The 21,022-nt window shown below is 38.4% G+C and overlaps 1 protein-coding gene and 1 pseudogene across 24 annotated transcripts in view; both read left to right on the top strand.

Annotated features, from left to right (window-relative positions):
* The window catches only part of RBFOX1 (RNA binding fox-1 homolog 1), a 2,061,409-nt gene that overhangs the window by 969,418 nt on the left and 1,070,969 nt on the right, over positions 1-21,022 (top strand). The gene's annotated exons all lie outside the window — the stretch shown is intronic.
* On the top strand, positions 10,608-17,197 carry LOC109278423 (60S ribosomal protein L35a-like; annotated as a pseudogene).

Here is a 21,022-nt window from a genome sequence, read left to right on the forward strand (position 1 = left end):
AAAATAAAATGAGGATGGTCATCCTACCAGATTCAGTGACTTATTAGAAGAATTAAGGGGGAAAAATGTATGAAAATCACATGACATGAGGGATGTAGTAGGTGTAGGACTTTTAACCCATGATTTTGGGTCGGGGTAGAGGAGGCACAATTCAGCCCATAACATAGGTTACCACAGTTTGTATGACCTTGTTCCCATCAGAGATCTTTGAGTCTGTTTTGAGGTTTGGTGTTTTTGTTTTGTTTTGTTTTTGCAAAATGAACAACATTTGGAAATGGAAATTGAAAAAATGAGATACCACTAACACCACTAGAATGGCCAAAATCCAGGACACTGACCACCCCAAATGCTACCACGGATGTGGAGCAACAGGAAACTTTGCTGGTAGAAATACAAAATGGCACAGCTGCTTCAGAAGATAGTTTGGTGGTTTCTTACAACACTCCATACGATCCATCAATTGTTCCCCTTAGTATTTTCTGAAAAAAGTTAAACTTATGTGTACACAGAAACCTGCACGTGGATGTTGACAGCAGCTTTATTCATAATTGCCAAAACTTGGAAAGAGCCAAGATGTGCTTCAGTAGGTGAATGGATTAATAAACTGTGGTACATCCACACAATGGAATATTATTCAGCATGAAATGAAATGTGCTATCAAGTCAAAAAAAGACACACAAGAAACTTAAGAGCCTATTTGTAAGTGAAGGAAGCCAATCTGAAAAGACTGTATACTTTATGGTTGTGACTATATGACCTTCAGGAAAAGGCAAAACTGTGGAGACATTAGAAACATCAGTGGTTGCCAGGGATTAGAGGAGAGGGAGGGAGGAAGGGATGAATAGGTAGAGTACAGAGGATTTTTAGGGAAGTGAAATTAGTCTATGTGATACGATCATGATGGATATGTGTCATTATGCATTTGTCCAACTCCATAGAATGTACTACACCAAGACGGAGCACTCATGTAAATTAGGGACTTTGGATGATAATGATTTGTCAGTATAGGTTCCTTGATTATTGCAAATGTTCCACTCTGGTGGGGATGTGGATAATGGGGGAAGGCTATACATATGTTAGGATATGGAGTATGTGTGAAATCTCTGTACCTCCTTTCAATTTTGCTATGAACCTAAAAGTGTGCTATAAAATAGTCTAAAAATAAAATAAAAACATCTCAATAAATAATCTACCCATAAGACTCATCTAGCTAGGGGAGAAATATTTTATTATAATTTGGAATTTTGGGTTTTTTTTTTCTTTTTCTCAAAGTATGGAATGACTGCTTCCACTGCGAATTTAATAACTTGATTCTGTTTTGACAACAGTATTTAACAGAAGATTATTTTTTCCAGTGGCAATCTGCAGATTAATCAGGTAATATTAGCTGAATCAAACAGCTGGGAAGACTGTCCCATTCAAGCTCTCTTTGTGCTTCTGTAGGGGCAATACCATACCCCAGTGCAAGGGTGTATGCAATTATTTCAGCTTTGTGGTAATTATATGGATATTTTAGTTGTTTGGTGCATTTAATTATGCTTTGTTAAGCAGCCCGTATTAACTTTCACTGGGGCAAGCTCCGACTGGATTAATGCCAAGAGACTTGCACATTTAATGTTCCACACAAGGCATTTTCCTGGAGGCAGAGAACAAATGAAAATTGGGCAGAAGGGTTATAAGACCAACTACCTTTCCTCTCTGTTTTAATGTTTAAAAACATTTTTAATTGAAAGTTTCAGAGACAGTTTTATCCTTTTAAAAATCCTTTTTAAAAAATGAATACTTGGCTTTTGGAACCATTAATGCAACACAGAACTGTCTGAAGTAAAATTAATAGATAGCCCCCTCTCTACCTCTCTAATGCCACCCTGGAAGGATGGAATTTCCACTTACACATTGGTGTGTGTGTGTTTGTACTCTCTTCTGTGCTGATACAAAATACATGCTGATAATATGTCTTTTTTTTTTAGTTTTTTAAAACTTGTATTTATTTTTGAGAGACAGAGAGAGAGCACAACTAGGGGAGGAGCAGAGAGAGAGGGAGACACAGAATCCAAAGCAGGCTTCAGGCTCTGAGCTGTCAGCACAGAGCCTAATGTGGGGCTCAAACTCCCAAACTGCGAGATCATGACCCTAGACGAAGTCGGCCACTGAACCAACTGAGCCACCCAGTTGCCCCTAATAATGTGTCTTTTATTTTTTTTTATTTTTTTATTTAAAAAAAATTTTTTTTAACATTTATTTATTTTTGAGACGGAGAGAGACAGAGCATGAACGGGGGAGGGTCAGAGAAAGGGAGACACAGAATCTGAAACAGGTTCCAGGCTCTGAGCTATCAGCACAGAGCCCGACGCGGGGCTCGAACTCACGGAACGTGAGATCATGACCTGAGCCGAAGTCAGCCGCCCAACCAACTGAGCCACCCAGGCGCCCCAATAATGTGTCTTTTAAAGATGGGCTCACACTCTACATTTTATTGAGTGACGTGCCTCTTTTCACATGGCATGGCCATTTTCCTTACATGTCAATGTTTGATTCCAAGGCCCTGGCTGGCTCAGTCAGAGGAGCTTGGGACTCTTGATCTTGGGGTTGTGAGTTCGAGCCCCACTTTGGGTGTAGTGATTACTTAAATAAGTAAATAAAGTTTAAAGAAGCCTTTTGAGGGGCGCCTGGGTGGCTCATTTGTTTGAGTGCCCAGATGGTGATTGCAGCTCAGGTCATGATCCTGAGGTCATGGGGTCAAGCCCTGTGTCAGGCTCCCCACTGAGTGTGGAACATGGAGCCTGCTTGGGATTCTCTCTCTATCCCCCGCTCTTCCCATCTCATGTTCTCTCTCTCTCTTTCTCAAAATAAAATAAATCTTAAAAACAACAACTTTTGATTCTGATCCTTCGTAATAGCTGCATAGTGTTCCATAATATGGGCACAGCTATCTGTATTTGTTCAGCTATCCGTATTGATAGCTCTTAGATCATTTCTACTTGGGATTTGTTTGTTTTGTCTCCTCATAAAATAACCATTTGCAACAATAAACATTTTGTAAGTTCCGATACTTTTTCTTTCTATTGGATAGATTCCCAGAACTGAAATAATTAGTGAAAGTTATGCAAATTTTTAGTTTTAACAAATATTACTAGATTTTTACCCAAAAACATTGGAACGGTTTTCAATCTTCCCAACACTATAAACTAACTGGCCAACATCATATATTAGCAATCTTTTAAAAATTACTCAGTATAAGTGTAGCCTATACTATGTTGTTTTAATTTGCATTTTCCCAACTACCTGTGATGCATAATGTCTTTTCTATTGTATGAATCACTGCTTTATAATCCATTTTCAGTTGGTTTATCTTTCTCTTGTTAATTTTTAGAAATTCTTTGTAGGCTATAGCTGTTTACCTTAGTTACACTTGCTATAAATACATGCTATCATTTGCCTTTTGACTCTATCTATAGTGTCTTTTTCCATGTAAAAATTTAATTTTTCAGTGATCACTTCTATTATGGAATTAAGGAGCTATCCTTCCCCTATCCAACTTTTATAAAAATAGCCTCATATTTTCTTATAATAATTTGTACTTTTATGCTTTTTCTTTAGATTTTTCAAGTTACTTGAAATCACTTTTTTTTTAAAAGTAATCTCTACCCCCCAGTGTGAGGCTTGAATTCACGACCTTGAGATCAAGAGTTGCATGCTTTCCTGACTGAGCCAGCCAGGTGCTCTTGAATTTACTTTTTCAAAATGCAGTTTGAAATTTAGCATGCTTTGTTTCTCTTAAAAAGGTTATTCAGCTGACCCAACACCATTTATTCAGTATTTCACCATTTCCACTAACTTGTATGTATACCCCCCCCCCCAACACACACATACACATTATCATTTCTGCCCTCTTTATGTTCCCTTCAACCACTTATTTCCTATTGTGTCTTGGAGTTTTGCTCATGAATGCCCTTCAGCCTTGACATGAAGCTGTCAAATGACCTAGGAAAGACCAGAATTCCTGACATTAAAGTGCTGGGCTGGTAACACTTAGGGTCAGAAACTTTTTGAATCGATGTACTCATGAGGTTTCTTTTGGGTATAAGTGTCAGAAACCCCACCCAAGTTGGTTTCAGCAAAAATGAAGAATACTAACCTTCACAACTGAAAACTCCAGGAATGGCTCTAAGTTTGCTAGGTCCAGAAGCTCAAACTATGTTACTGGGACTGAGTCTCATCTCCCAATCTCCAGACTCTGTTACCACCATGTTTAGGTTGACTCTGCCATTGTAAAATGGGAAGATGGTTACTCACTGCCATAGGTTTTATCTTATTCTCTGAACAGCCTCAATATAAAACCCTGAATCACATGCACATCACTAAAACAATCCCCACTGTCAGAGGAATGTGAGTTCCCCAGTAGCTAGTCTGTCTCACATGCCCTGCTTGAGCTCTGGGGTAGGGTCAACTCTACAAGAACCGTCCAAACTGGCGGCTTATCCTCCCTGGGAGAAGGAGAGCCTCTAAGAAAACATCAAATGTTGTTACTGGAAGGATGGGGTGGCCCCTTAATAATCCCATACTAGTGATGTTCAATACAGCTGATTCATTGTGACTCAAATTTCCGTATTACTTCTGCAAATTCATTCAGCCCTTTAAATGAGTCATTGCTTCATGTTCTACTGTCCCTGCCACTGGCCTTTGATCAGATTTTGGCCCTTGGGGTGAAGGCCTCTCTTTCCGCCAGGTTGGAACGGTAGCTCTGATGGCTGCCTAAATGTTGGCTGTACCTAAATGTTTCTTTCCAGAGAAATACAAATTAAAATAATAATGTGGTAACATTTTTACACCTTGAATTGGCAAAGGTTAACAAAATTGATAGTAACTGATTTTGGTGAGACTGTGAGATAACACAAATCCTCATATACTGATGGTGAAAGTGTAAACCGGTATAGCCTTTGAAAGCTGTATAAAAAGATACAGTTTTAAACAGCATTGCCTCTGTTATTAATTAGGCCTATAGCACAAACGCTTTCAATTGGTTTATCTTTTGAAAATAGCCACACCAGTGCAGAAAAGCATACATGCGAAAGGTTTGAATCAATGTAGCATTTTTATAATATCAAAGTCATATCCAATTTAATGTATATTAGTAGTGGACTGATTACAGAATTGCTGACATTTAAAGAAAGGGCAATTATACATTTGAATACCAAAAAAAAAAATCTTTCAAGGTAAGGAAAATAGCTCCTCAAGGAAGATTTGGCCTGAAAATCATTGCCATAGTTAGTATTTTGCAAAGGTTTACCCTAGAGTGGGCAGGTCACCTCTTTCGTGCTTTGATTACACCTTCCATATGGATTACAGATCATATTCAAAACATTAATTACTCAGCAACAGCATTAATCACTTCGCTGAATGCATTTCACCTTTTCTCCTTCCCACAATGTTTGTTTAAACCAAGTTGACTGGATAGCAGTGCATTAAAAAGAGGTAATAGTATTTGGCAGAAGGAGATCTGAGCTTCCAAGAGAAGGATTCTGGGGTCGGTTGTTAAGCCATCATTTATTACCTCTGTTACCCCCAGGCAAGGTGCTTAGCAGCTTTGGAAAGTCCATATGCTCTTTTGCAAAATGGGCATAGTAATCAGTCTCTCAGATCTAGCCTGCTTATCATGAACAGTATATAATAGTGAATGTTTGTAAAATGTTCTATAAACCCGAAAGCCCTGGCCACATTCGCCAGTGTTGCTCTCATGGAATTACCTTTTATGACTATGTTCAATCTCTGTCCTCTTATTTCCCACATGAGGAGGTTTTTTACCCAGGCAGAGTGGTTGTCTAACACTCTGTGTTTGCAGAACGAGGCAGAGCAGTTTACTTGGAAAAATAAAAAAATGGTAGAGTGAGTTTTGTTGTTGTTTACTTATTTGTTTTATTTGACAGGGAGATGAAAGGCACACTTTCTATACCTTGTGCCTCTAATGATACTATTCTTCTTTTGACAGTGTAGATGAGCCAGAAAGAGTCAAGATAATGCAGTGCATTTGATTTCATTCTTTACTGGACATCTTTTATTTTCATTTCTGTCCTGAATGAGTCTGGCAGTTGAACTCAGTCCTTGGGTTCCTAGGACTCAGCTTCTAAAATCCACAAGGAAAGTAAATTGGTAGTATCCTCACCTGTGTTTTTAATGCACACTCAGACCAGAGCCTTCTCACTTAAGGAAATACATATGTCTTTAAGTGACATAGATTGGAACATGGCCTTGCTCATTTGTTTCCATGCTTTTGTGCTGAAAGGGCAGAGTACACAAGCTTGCAACAGAGACCATAGGGCTCACAAAACAGAAAATATTGATTCTCTGAGTCTTTATGGAAAAAGATGGTCATATCCTGATTTAGACTGAAGTTTGAGTTGATTCATTGTTACACCAACCAAAAACTTGAAAATTATTTATATTTGTGAGTATGTGTATAACCTTTAAACTTTCTGGCTAATCCTTACTAGAAAAAAAAAGGAATTAAAAAAATTCCAAAACCATCAGTGGTTATAATCTTCTTCAGTGCATCTTGACATAATTTTATTTTTCAAACATTTTAAACGCCTTCTCTTTCCCAAGGACGGTGTTAGGTACTTTCACATATGTTATTTAATCCCCTCAGCAACCATCTAAATTTGTTGGTATTAAACCCATTTTAGAGGTGAGGAAATGGGTGTTCTGGAGGATTTAAATAACTTGCCAAATTTCTTGGAACTTCACAAAGCCAGAATACAAACTTAGACGTGTCTGAATTTGAGCTGATGGCTGCTGGGTGGAAGGTGATTGGACTTACCTTCTCTCCACTATCCTGGTGCCAAGTCTATGGGAGGAATCTCTGAGGGAAGGAAACCAAAGGATAAAGAACTAACCTGCAATGGACCCAGGAGGCTTACGTCAGAGTTTCATCTTTTTTATTGTCTTTCTAAGGTATTTTGAACTATGCTGGGCTCTTTTTTTGATGTATATTTATTTATTTAGAGAGAGAGAGAGGGAGCGAGAGAGAGGGAATGAGCGTGAATCCCAAACAGGCTCCACGCTGTCAGTACAGACCCCAATGCGGGACCTGAACCCACAAACCATGAGATCACAACCTGAGCGAAGGTCAAGAGTTGGACACTTAACCCACTGAGCCACCCCAGACCCCCGAACTAGGCTAGGCTCTTTGACTTTGAATCATAGCATGCTGTTCAGTGTGGATGCTCATATTTAGGTTCTGGTGATATGAATGTAAAATAAGTGAAGAAAAATATAGAGTCCACTCAGATTGATTTCTAGACAGAGATGTACAGAAACCTGAATAGTCCTTATTTGGGGACCAGTGTTCCCACCCCACATTGACTTTAATATAATTAAATACAGTTGCTCTAATCATTTATATCATTTATTTGTATGAATTGTATCTGATAACATAATGAGGTTTAATTCTATTTTAGTTATAATTATTTTAGTTATATTTAATATATGTGTGTATATATATAATAAACCACTTTATTGAGATAGGATTGACATACAAAAAGCTGTACATAATGTACACAGCTTGGTGAGTCTAGAGGTAAGTACATACCTAAGAAATCACTGCAGTTAAGGCCATAAACTTGTACATCACCACCAAATTTTCCTCCTTCTTTTATATATATTTTTTCTTTTGTGGTAAGAACACTCATAGATATACCCTCTGAACAAATTTTTAAGTATACAACACAATATTGTTAACTACAGATCCTGTTGTATAGTGTATATCCAGAACTTATTCATGTAACTGAAACTTCATACCTTTTGACCAACATGTCCCCATTCTCTCCCCTGCCCTGCCACACCTCTGGAAACCACTACTCTGCTGTCTGATTCAATGAGGTTGACTATTTTAGACACCTCATAAAAGTGGGATCATGCAGTGTCTGTCCTTCTGTGTCTGGTTTATTTCACTTAGCATAATGTTCCAGTTTCGTCACATTCTTGCAAATGCAGGGTTTCTTACTTTTTCAGGTCTGAATACTATTCTGTTGTATGCGTGTACTACATTTTCTTCACTTATTCATCCACCATGGACGTTAGGTTGTTTCCATATCTTGGCTATTGTGAATAATGCTAAACATGGGAGTGCAGATATCTGTCTGAGATCTTAATGTCAGTTCCTTTGGATATACAACCTAAAAGTGGGATTGCTGGATCTAATGGAATACTATTCATAATTTTTTGAGGGACCTCCATACTATTTTCCATAGTGGGTGCGCTAGTTTATATTGCCACCAACAGTGTACAAGAGTGCCTTTTTCTCCACATCCTCACCAACACTTTCCTCCTTCTTTCCTTCCTTCCTTCCTTCTTTTTCTCTTTTCTTTTCTTTCCTTTCCTTTTTTCTTTCTTTCTTTCTTTCTTTCTTTCTTTCTTTCTTTCTTTCTTTCTTTCTTTTTTGATAATGGCCATTCTAACATGTGTGCAGTGATATCTCATTGTGTTTTTTATTTCCCTGGCGATTAGTGATGCTGAACACCTTTTCAATTATTATGGATTAAATGGATTATTATATGTAAAGTGTTGCGGCAACAGCAGGAACTCAAGTTACATTAACATGGTGCTTATTTTTAATAGTGTTGTCGTTGTTATTATAATAATAATTTTTATTACTATTAAATACAATGGTGTACATAAATATCCAGGCAAGGTGACTTTATTGTAGCTGGGTTTCCTAAACTGCAATATTTATACCCCCTAGAACTATATTTTGGTGAGACAGGGACCCTTAACCACAGAGTGCATAGAGCTGGTTTCCTGAAGCATCAATTTTGCTCAAAGCTTTCAGAGGGAAGGTGTTATTTTTTATATTAAAAGCAAACAAATATATAGGTAAGAGAAGGCACATGCACATAAATTTTTAAGAGAAAACCTGAGACATCAAGCACCATTGACATGCCATTGGATTCTTCCAGCTATGGCTCTAGAATTCTATGGATAAGGCTTAGATCTCCTCTGCCATTAGTTAGTGGTATTTAGAAGGGAAATTTTGCAGAGCGGTAATTGTAACATCTCCCAATGGTGGCTTTTATTTTTCTGTATAGTTCTTATGTTTGATTGTTCAAACTCTCTACCTTTGTCAAGACAGAAAAACATGATAAAAAAGGGTTAATAGGAAAATCCCAGAATAAGCTTTTTCTTTTCTTTTCTTTTCTTTTCTTTTCTTTTCTTTTCTTTTCTTTTCTTTTCTTTTTTAATGTCTCTACTGGTCATCTGATGGCCAGAGCATTCTGTATCTTAAGAGCTAAGAAAAAAGAAATACCAAAGAAACAGAGTTTATTTGTATTCAGGCCTGAGGGATGGGGGATGTGTGGGGGTGGGCATGATGGTTTTTTTTGGCAAAGAGATACATCTTTGAAGTCAGCTCTTTACTGCATGAGGGTAGATTTATTGCATAAGGTAGATAGATGCCCAATGTCTCCCACACTGTGGTGGGGGTAGGGATGATTGGGAGCCCTGGAAGCCTATGTGGCTTATGTCTCTTGATTATGAAGGGCATATAGTTTAGCTTTTATTTTTTCACTAAATAAAGATTTAAAGTAAGTCACCCAGATACATTGGCAAAATTGCAAGATTCAGAATTACAATTCATCATACAGCTTGATAAACTCATGTCCCACTGCTGAACCACACTGCCTTTTATGCACAAATTAATATTTTTTTACAACCCCTGCAATGATTTAGTAAAGAGCACAATTATAGTTTAGGACATTGCCATCTGCAGCGGGACATTTAAAACAGAATTAGGTCTAGAAATCATGACTGACACGTTGTTGTCACTCAAACTGTGATTGGTACAGTACCTTCTGTTTTATTAACAGTTTTAATGGGAAATTATTTTGCCACAAAAATTCTCATCTGTTAAATAGCCTTTAGATGACTTTTTTTTGTTATGCATTTGCAAAGATAAATAAAATCATTTTATTTGTGTGTCTTTGTTAAAACATTAAAATATTCAGCATATATTTTTTAAATGTGTCCTCATTTTTCTTGTTTTGCTCACTAGTTGTCCCCTCCTCTTTTGTCTAACTTTTCTCATGGACCACAGGTCCCAGAATTCAGGAACGGCCTAAGGCATTTGTTTTACCCTTGAAAAGGTTCTGTCCTACTACATACATGAGCAAAAAGAACTATAGATAGAACATGCAATGTGTGTGTCTCGCCCTGAATATGGACATAGGCTGTGTGAGGTCAATGGCAGGGTTTTGTCAAGAGGACATTGGAGATTCTGGTAGAAAAGAAAGCAAAGGGGCAAGAAAAGAGAAAAGAAAGGGCCAGGGTAAAATATGAAAAGTAGAAAGGAAATAAACAAAATCGTACCCAGGAGCCACATTATCAAGTCCTAGTAACTAATAAAGCGGTTACCTCTCACGTGGTAGTGAAGTTCTGAAAATACAACCATGAGTAGAGTCCGTTGTAGCTATTGACAGTCCATTCAGAAGGTCTCAGTCAAAGCCCAGCCTGTTGTCTATTTAGGAGACCAACAGAGCCAAATTTTAATCCAGCTATGAAATGGATTTCTTTTTTGATTAAACACCAGATGAGGCATTGGTTTGCTTTTAGGGGCCATGCCTGCCATGCAGAAAAGAAGTGGCTTTAAAAAGGGGATTCACACTGTGGGAGGTGAGCTGCCCCTCCTCTGAGGTATCTGAGAGCCTAGAACTCAGGAGGAAAGAGCAGATTCACATCTCCTATTTCATACTCACTCATCAGGATTTGTGCAGTGTCTGGGATGCCTATGGAATTGCTGTCAGCGTTCACACTGGTTTCCCTTGCTTTTGTTTTCCATACTGTCCCACATTCCAGTTGAATGCATACAAGTTAGAAGGAATAATCCTAGCATCCTGGAGTGCTCTCGTATCCATAGGGTCAGTCATTGGGAATTAGGAATCCTCCATTGCCTGTCAAGACCTATAGAGTAGCGGATAGGGACTTCACATTCCTATATTTATCTCACGTGGACTAAGCTATTGGTGGATGAGTAACTTCATCTTACTATTGATAAGGGTATGTGATGCCAACGCAGCTCACATTCTAGACAGCAAAGTGACCCAAAGAAATCTTTTTCCTATTTGAACTTGGCACACAGTAAGTCCTGTAGTTAGCAAACAGTCATTAATCATCTATTTTGCACCTGGCAAACAGACATTTGCTTAGTGAGTAATTTATTATTCTATAATCATTCATTTTAAATATTTGTATATAGAAACCTGATTAGACGTTGTTGATAGCCCAAATTCCTGCCTCCAGTTAGGGCTAGCTGTTTGCTTTAAAGAATATGCCCCCTTGTATGCTTCCTTAATAGGTGGAGTAGGTTTAAAAGGGCATGATTCGATCCAAGTGGTTATAGGAACAGTTTGTTAATGCTTGGATTCAGTCATCTTACTAGTTGTAAACTACTCACAAATATTAAATGTGTGACTATACTGTTATATGAAAGCATAGATATGGCACAGTCCTGTCTACTGTACATCTACTCAAATGTACTTTAGGACTTGATTAGCACCTGTATTCTATTGTGTTGCCTTGGGCATTAATAGATCAAATATCAGAGTGTCTGCTTTCCAAGATCACCTGTTCTGTGTCCATGGCTCCATCTTTTACACTTAGGATTTCCAGATGGTCTTCAGCCTCTCCCCAGGATCCCAGTTTTTATCTGCCCAATTGGCTGTTGGATAGCTCCATGTGGAGGTTCTGTAAGTTTACCCAATTGAGAGTGGCCAAAATGAGCCTCTTATCTTTCTCAAATCTTTATCAGATGCTCCTGAAATTGGTCACTGGTGCCAGCGTTCAATCAATAACTTAAAATACAAATCTAGAAATTGACATTGACTTTTTGGTCTCTTCTTTTTCTTCTTCCTCTCCTTCTCCTCTCTCCCTCTCTCCTTCTCTCTCTCTCCTCCTCTACTCCTCTCCTCTTCCTCCTTCTTCTGTTTTTTAAAGCTATCCCACCCCTACATATTTTCTAGTCATTCAATGAGTCCTTTTAATTCTATTTCTAAAATATTTATTGAATCTTTCCTTCCTATTATATGATCACTGTCATGTCTTCATTTGTGTCAACACTTATCATCTTTTGACCTGAAATGTAATAAAAGAGTCTCTTAATGGATCTTCCTACTTCCAGTGGTCCATTCCCACATTCTACCTGGAGTGGTGTTCCTAGCCACTGCCTGTTTCACTTTCCCTGTGGAGAAATGGAGTCCAAACCCTTTGGCATAACATACAGGGCCTTTATCATCTGACCTATGCCCACTTTACCCTAGCCATTAGCTCATACAGTCACGCCTCTGTGCCTTTACATAAGTTACTTCCCCTGGTTAGTACTGACTGGTCCATTTTGTACTGACCATGTTAAATGAACTCCTTTGCATCCTTTAAAACCTAACTCAAGCATCACTACCTTTGTGAATTCTTTGAAATCTGCCTTCTGACCTTAAGCAGAACAAAAAGGCTCCTCCTATGCATGTCTCCTATGCAAGCAGATGCATAGCATACTTTACTCTTATCTCAGCTATAATTATAATATATATTCACACATCTTATAATGCCTAAGCTTCAAATATATAAACATAATGTATAAAATATAATTATAATGTTATTTTATAATACTTGTTTATATTTACCTTTTTCAACAGATTTATTCAACTTTGTATCTGACAAGGATTCTGGAATTCATATATGGAATTCACTGGGCATTCACATATATAATGTTAGAAAAATGAATCTATCAATATTTTTGGTGATATTTTTAGAGGGGAAGATATCTTTATGCTTACAGTTGGAGGAAAAAAAGCCTAACAAAACCTAACCTTTAGTGCCAGAGAATTTGTATTTATTTTAGCACTCAAGTTTTAAATTGTGTTTCTGACAGGCTGGACCACAGCTATGCTTCATGAAAGATCATGAGACACAGGGAAGAGGTTTATTCATCACAGCATTGGGATATTTTGCTTTTCTGAAAAGCAAAGGGATCTGGGGACTCCTTTGCAGGCTGGCCATGTCCTGTGCAACCCTAACTGTGTCTAGACACTCTAGCAGGGGTAGAGAGTATGGTTGGGACTTTGCAGGAAGTCGGCTTGCGTCAGAGGCACATGGAGAAGGAAAGGAATACAGAAGTAAGAAGAAAGGTTTCAGTGGCCAAGACAACAACTCTCCCCATCTCTGTCTTTCTCTGGGGCCAGAGTCCTTCTGCTTATCTGTCTCTCCCTTCTTCCTCTCATTTCTTTCTAGAGGTCACCTCTTTGCATTTCTCTACTTCTCTGTAGATTGCTTCTCTTAACTACTCATCAGAATCTACTGTGAAAATCCAGCCAGCCTTCCAAGTCCAGCTGTCAAACTTACCACTCCATCTGTTTTCCAATTCTGGAAGTCTCTCTAGGAGTGACTCTGATTTGACCAGAGAGGATTATGTGTCTGATCCAGCTCCCTGGACTGGGGATTGGTTGAGGTGGGGTCACAAGAGGAGAAGGTTCTCTAAGAAACCCTGAAGGGTGGGGGGCAATGATTGGCATCTCTGCCATGGCATGGAGAGATGTTGACTGAGCGTTACACATGCCTATAGCATCAATAGCCTTTTAATTTCTTAAAATCTTGAGTAGAGGAAACTCTCGGGCATGTAAGATTTCTACCGTCATTCTGCCCTGGGCTCAGACAAGATTAAGTTATTGGAATTGGGAGCCTGTTTTGTCTCCTTATTTCCTTTGTGGGGTGACAGACTACTGACCTAAGGAGTGAGGGGATTTGAGGAAATGAGTGATTTCTAATCTCACATGACTTTTTGTTCTCCCCAAATGTCTGTGCAATCCCCTACTTAGGAAATTCAAGGGACAAATTGTTATTTTTTTAAAAAAATGTTTTTTTAATATTTATTATCGAGACAGTGAGAGAGACAGACCATGAGCAGGGGAGGGGCAGAGAGAGGGAGACACAGAATCCAAAGTAGGCTCCAGGCTCCCAGCTATAAGCACAGAGCCCAACCCGGGGCTCAAACTCACGAACTTTGAGAGATTATGACCTGAGCATAAGTCAGATGTCAACAGATTGATCCATTAAGGTGCCACCCCCTGCCCCTGGGAAGATTTTCCTAAAGAAGGTAGTGCAACAATTTAGGGATATCTCAAAGCAAACCTCTTTTGTCTTAAAAGTGTCCATGCTGACATAACATACAGAAATGCCAGTAATAATGTGTGTGCCTCTCCCCACACAGGGGAGAAAAAAATCTTTTTCCTGTATACATCTTAGGTTTTCTGGCTGAGGTTCTGTAAATTGGACTGACAAAAGACAGATTAACAAGAGAAAAGCATACAGATTTATGTAATGTAAGTTTTACGTGACACAGGAGACTTCATAAGGAAATGAAGACCTGAAGAAGTGGTTAAATATGAACATTTTTATACTAGGTTTGATGAAGAGTCGGAAGTCATGGGGAAATGTGATAGCAGCTAAGTGGTAAACTGGGGAGAACTTAACAAGTCCTTCTGTGTCCCTCCATCTTTGGAGATAAGGATAGGGAGGGCACCTCTCCCATGAGATCTTATGACCTGCTTCAGAGTGGATGGGGGGCTCAGAGAGTGCTTCCTGCATCTGCTGTTACTCAGATTCTTTCCGCTTCAAATATTCAGTATGCCGCCGCAGTACCGTATTTTGTAGTAGGGAGTGTTGAACCCCTTCCATGTCCACCCCAATCTTCTGCTCTGGGGCCTGAGGACCCTTTGTAATATCTGAAAGCTTTTCCCTGCTGTCTCTTAGCCTTCATATTTCATACCCTGCATCTTCTTTCTGACCCTGCCTACTTGTCCACTTCATGTTCTGGTTATTACTGAACAGAGGTCATCCTGCGAGACTCTTTGCTGACAGAGGTGGTTTGTGTGTGTGTGTGTGTGTGTGTGTGTGTGTGTGTGTGTGACTCGGTGGCATGTGCTCAATCAGTATTTGAAGGAAACAAAAGCAGGAAGTTTAACCAGTAATAATAAATCCTAACAACCTGAGAATCATATCTAAAGCATCTACCCCAATTACTTCCCCATCTCAGTGCATGGTTTATTTTCTACATAGCAGTTACTAAAATGTGTCATTATCTTGTTTATTGTCTGTCTTACCCACTAGAACATAAGCTCCCTGAGGGCTAGGGTTTTGTCTATCTTGTTTACCTAACACAGTATTGAAAACAAGTAATCACTGTGGAAATAAACAAACACCAACCAAATGAGAACTGTTTATTCAAAGCATACTGTAGCAAGGGAGTTAGCCAGCATCACTTGTCAGAGACTCAACATCAGGCAATAGGGTGAGAAAGCTTCATAGTTGAAAAAAAAAAAAAAAAAAAAAAAAAAAAAGGAAGGCTTCAGGTGTGTCCTAACTGGAGGCTTTTGGTGTGGGAGTGCTGCAGGTGCACCAAGTGGAAGCAGGACATTCCTTGTGACTGGTTGCACACCTTGGCCCTAAGTTCGAAGTGGGTACAAAAGTTAGGAAAGCTGTCCATTACTAATCAAGTTGTGGCTCTTTCTGAGCTGGTCGTGTTACAGGCCTTTTTGTTTTGGCTTCCTGAACTGATCACCAGAGATTAGAAGTCAGAAGTGGTCTGATGTGCTACCAGTATGATTTGTGGATAGCAGGCTGGTTTCCTGGGCGGGATACTGCCAATCATAGGTCTGAGTTCTATTTGTATATGTGGTTTGGTTGTTTTCCATTTGTATATTCAGTCTCTCCCTGTTGATGAGAGGAAAGGAAGGAAAGAAGGAAGGACTGTTATTCCAATTCCATTATCCAGATTTCATTTTGAATACCTCATGTCAAGGAGTAGTTCATCCTAAAGTTGACGTGGTGACTGTTTTTGAGAGAGTGCATCCTTGAATCATATCCCATAGTCAAAAGCTAGAGCACAGTAAAGAAGAAAGAGACTCTTTTCCTGTCTGTCCGCCAAATAAGAGCCAAAGGCTTTTGAGGAGGCACTTAAAGAATTTTCAGTTTGCAGTTGTGCAGAAACTGTTGTTCAGGTAATTTAACATTGATTTTAGTTTAAAAGGCAATTAAGACAAAATGGGCAGCCACTAGCCACTTAGGTTAAATAAGCTTAGATTTAAATTGCTCCCCATTACCACCTTTGTTTTCTATGTTTGAGCTGTTTTATGCTAATTTAGCATGCAATGGTGTGGAGGCCCAATTGGGGCAGGTGGATGGGAGAGGAACCTAGCCAAAGCCAGGGAGATGGTTATTGAAAGAAGAAATAGTTGGCCCAAAACTGTTCCCAGGGTGAAATAGGTTCTCTTTTATCCTGTTACTGGGTATAGGATTAATAGAACATTCCAGGATTCTGGTTCTTTAGATCTAAAATTTTAAAAATGGGGCCCACATTTTGACTGACCACTTTTACTTCCAAATATTTATTTATCCTGAAATAACGGAGAGAGACAAGCTCATAACATTATGGATAAGAATGTTCATGTTGGTGTTATTTAACACCAAGAATGTACGTATTGGTATTATTTAATAGAAATTGTGTATTCTTATAGTGGCATACCAAAATTGATGTTATCTTTTTGTTTTTTACAGCAGAAAAGGTTCATGATACATTGCAAAGTAGAAAAATGAGCTTATATGGTAAAATGTCTATTCTGTGCTTCTGAGTTTTTAGTCACATATGCAATGAAAAATCTTTGAGGGACAGATTTGCAATGTTACGTGTGGCTTTCTGGGTGATAAATAATGAGTGACTTTTTTCTTATGCTTTTCCAAATTTTCTCAAATTTCCACAATAAACACATTTGAGGTGCTGAAGCTTGGGAGCAAGGTTGCTGAGATCAGAACTCCTAAAACAACCGATAAGTCTGGAAGGCTGTGGTCCAAGGTCATTTTTGCTGGCTATTAGTGGGGTCTCCGGAACTAGAGGGAATACACGGCTCTTCTTAAAATTGAAGGTATTTATGCCCGAGATGAAACTGAATTCTGTCTAGGCAAGAGAAGTGCTTATGTGTACAAAGCAAAGAATGACACAGTGACTCCTGGTGGCAAACCGAACAAAACCAGAGTAATCTAGAGAAAAGTTACTCGTGCTCATGGAAACAGTGGCATGGTTTGTGCCAAATTCCAAAACAACTTTCCCGCCAAAGCCACTGACCACAGAATCCATGTGAAGCTATACCCCTCAAGGATTTAAACTTACTGGAAAGTAAATAAAGGTGTAGATCTGTAAAAAGAAACAAAAACAAAAAAACAACAACATAATGGTTTTACAATTTCATAATTGTATAAAAAGGATTGAAACAATACTGGTTTGTTGTAACTCTATTTAAAACATCCTCTCAGTGGTGTGCTTGATGTATGCCATCTCAAGTATAAGGTTAAATGTACATGCTAAATTCTGAGCAGGTAGAATGAATGTTCCTTTGTAATAATTCTGTTTCTTGCTCAAAGAAAGTCGGCAAAGCTTCATTAAAGAAGGTCATTCACCTGGTCCTAGTTTAAAGTTGTAAGGTGGACCATTCTGTAGAGCACACGTCTAAAATATGCCCAGGTGATTCATGCTTTTGTCTATTAGGAAATGTGGCCATTTACCAGCAACCAATGTTGAGCTAATGGGATCCATTTAGGAATATAACCACAACAAGCCCACCATAAATCGTATGCTCTCCCATCTGAATATGCTTCATTAAGCTCACCTTTCCTGATGCAACTGGATTATTAGATGTCAAGACGAAGAAAATCATTAGGTCCAGCTGCTCTAATCCTACAAAGCACCAATGTGGTTGCTATGTAATTTTATTTTAGTTTATTTTTCAGATAGAACATGCTTTGTGCTTTTCTATAGGAAAATATTTTCAAACTGGTAAAGAAGCAGTATTACTGTATTGTGAGGCATATCTCAGTAGGTCATTACCATAACTTACAGCAGAAGGGTAATCTATGTCGCATTTTACTTCAAGGGTAAGATTGATTTTTATAAAAATCTTTAGTGCATTGAAGCTTAAATTTTTGTTTTCCTATGAAGAAGCAATTAGATACTGGAGTCTTCCAGAAATGTTAGGTTAGTGTGAGCTAAACCTTGATGTGTTTTTGAAGGTCTTATCATTCAACAGTCAAAGAGAAAAGGCAGTTTCTGAGGGAGAAAAACACATTGGCACGGTGGCAGTTGTCACAGCTCACATGGCCAGGGGCATCCACCATTTTCTTACATTTACATCTGTTGGGGAAATTGACAAAAACCCGAAATAACAAAGAAGACTATAATAAGCATCTTCATTTCCACCCCCAAGAACCACCAATTTTGAATGTTTTCTTCCAGGTAGGTGCATATAAATATATGTGTATAGACACACACATGTACACAGACACACACACTTTAAAAGTGGTGCACACATTCCCTTTATAATCAAAAACGCTATGTGTATGTGTGTGTGTATACATATGTATATTTAAATAAATACATATTTTTAAGGTTTTATACACATACAGACTTTATTAAAAAGGGGTGTGTGTGTGTGTACCCTTTAAAGGGTTTGTGTACATAAAGCTCATATATGACCTTTTATATATCAATGTTCTTTTAAAGGAAAACTAAGTTCTCAACCTCCTCCATCAACAGCAGTGCCTTTCCCCTTTCTAAACACTATTAGGAATTTGGGGCCCATTCTTCTAGATGAGAAGTTGGGAAACTTTTTCTGTAAGATGCAAGGTAGTAAATATTTTAGGCTTTGTGGACCATTTGGTCTCTGTCATAAATACTCAGCTCAGTCATCACAATGTATTAACAAATGGGTATAGTTGTTTTCCAGTAGAACTTCTTTCGGGGACATTGAAATCTGAAATATTTTTCATATATTCCTGTTCTTTTTTTTTAAGTTTGTTTATTTATTTTGAGAGAGAGAGAGAGAGAGAGAGCGCACATGAATGGGGGAAGGGCAGAGGGAGAAGTAGAGAATCCCAAGGAGGCTCTGTGCCAATAGCACAGAGCCTGATGTGGGGCTCAATCTCATAAAGTGTGAGATCATGACCTGAGCCAAATTCAAGAGTCACATGCTTAACCCACTGATCCACCCAGGTGCCCTTATATACTCCTGTTCCTTTTTTTTTTTTTTCTTTTTCACCTTTGAAGTATTTTTTAAAAAATGAGCTTGTGAGCTGTGTGAAAACAGGCAGAGGCTGAATCTGGATCGTTTTCTATACAGCCATAAATATTTATATAACTGCAGAAAATCTATAATATTACCTCATTTTTGCATTTTATTTCATAAATAGTCCCATAGTGTATGAATCATTTAAAACTTGCATTTTTATCTCAGTGAAATTTTGACTGAAAAAAATGTATATATAGTTGTTCTTTGTAGTATGAGTCAGTCTCTTCATCTTTATACATATTTGTGTCTGTATAGCTATGGATTATTCACACTTTAGTCATTTTTCACTGCTATATAGTATTCCATCACAGAATATATTGCATTTTTTATGCCAGTAGGTATTTGCCATTTTTTCCCTTGTAACAAGCAGTGGTGGAGGTATATTCATGAACACAGCTTATATATGTTTTGTTAGGGCAGAGAAGTCAAACTGCTTGGCTATAGCCTGTGCACATTTTCCGTTTTAATAGCTACCAGTAAATTGGTTTCTGGAGTGACGATACCAGTTGACATTCCCACAGGGAGGCTTTGTCTCCTTGGTTTGGAGATTTCATCCATTGCTGTTTTCCTTTGGATGGAGCAAGGAACCCACCTTAGCTCTGTACTGTCTTGTTGCCACAGATGCTCTTGTGGCCTTTTATTTCCCTTTGGGTGAGTAGGGACATTGTTTTAGGTCTCTGCTCGGGCACTTACACATGAGAATAGCAATTTATATCAATAACCAGGTTTGGCAACATCTGCCAAGGTTGTCATACTCCGTGATTAAATGGCCATATGTGCCAGGGAACACGGGGACAATGGGGTTGTAATTAGGGTTTGCTATCTTTCCATCCGCCACCCCCACCATCCTTAACTTCGAATAACCTCGCTTTTGTGAGCTGATTTGTGAATCAAATGATTCCCCTGAGAATGCCAGTTTCTGCTGCAATACTACTTTATTTTGTGCATCTCTGTAATTACACGGGGTTCTGGTTAAGCTAAAATCTAGAAACATTTTGCCACTTTACCCAATGCCATTGACCCCAGAGCTGATATGTGCATATACTAGACTTTAACTTAAATCATCAGAGAATTTAGTGTACTCTGTACTGAACCATCACTGGGAAAGGAAGGTCTACCTAATGCTATCTTAGCATCCTTTAAATGCCACTGCCCCCACCAAAGGCAGGCAGAGAAAACATGCACTACCTTAACTCCATAAGGAACAAGTTAAACAGTGTATTAATGCAATATTTAAAACAATCTTAATGCATAGAAGGAAAAAAAAACTCTTCTCATTTTGTTAGTGGTGTGACAGAGGTGGTTGATGGTTATGGAAGGACTTGGCATGTTCCAAAAAAAAAAAACCTGGAAATATTGCCTCAAGATATGGGGCTATAATAAATGTGCAAATAAATATTTGAAAGATTTATTAGCATTTTAAAATTTGCTTACCGACATATAAAATCCTAATCACTTGTGCACAAGGCCTGTAACTAAAATAAAGTAACCAAGAAGACGGCACAGGAATCCAATGAATATTTCACTGCTAATTGAATATAGTCTATATATACACTTTTCTTCCATATTTAGTTCCATCCTAGTCAACTATTGAGTGCTTGAAGAAGCAAGGCCCTATTAGCGTATAGAGCTTGCAGTTCTGACTATAAAGAAATAGAAAAAAAAATCTAATTCTCCTACGTCCAAAAGACTGACTTCCCCCATCTAGTTGATTGATCTCTATCCAATGCAATATTCAGACTGGGAATAGCCAGAGCCTGGTGTAACTCTTTCCCATTTAAGTAAGTAAGTAAATAAATAAACGAACAAACAAACAAAGTCACAGATCTTTGTGGATTTTGGGGACATTTACTTTGATGCCATAATCA

Source organism: Panthera pardus, unplaced genomic scaffold (genome assembly GCF_024362965.1).
Source record: "Panthera pardus isolate Hobbes unplaced genomic scaffold, ASM2436296v1 HiC_scaffold_5, whole genome shotgun sequence".
In the NCBI taxonomy this organism is placed as follows: Eukaryota; Metazoa; Chordata; class Mammalia; order Carnivora; family Felidae; genus Panthera; species Panthera pardus.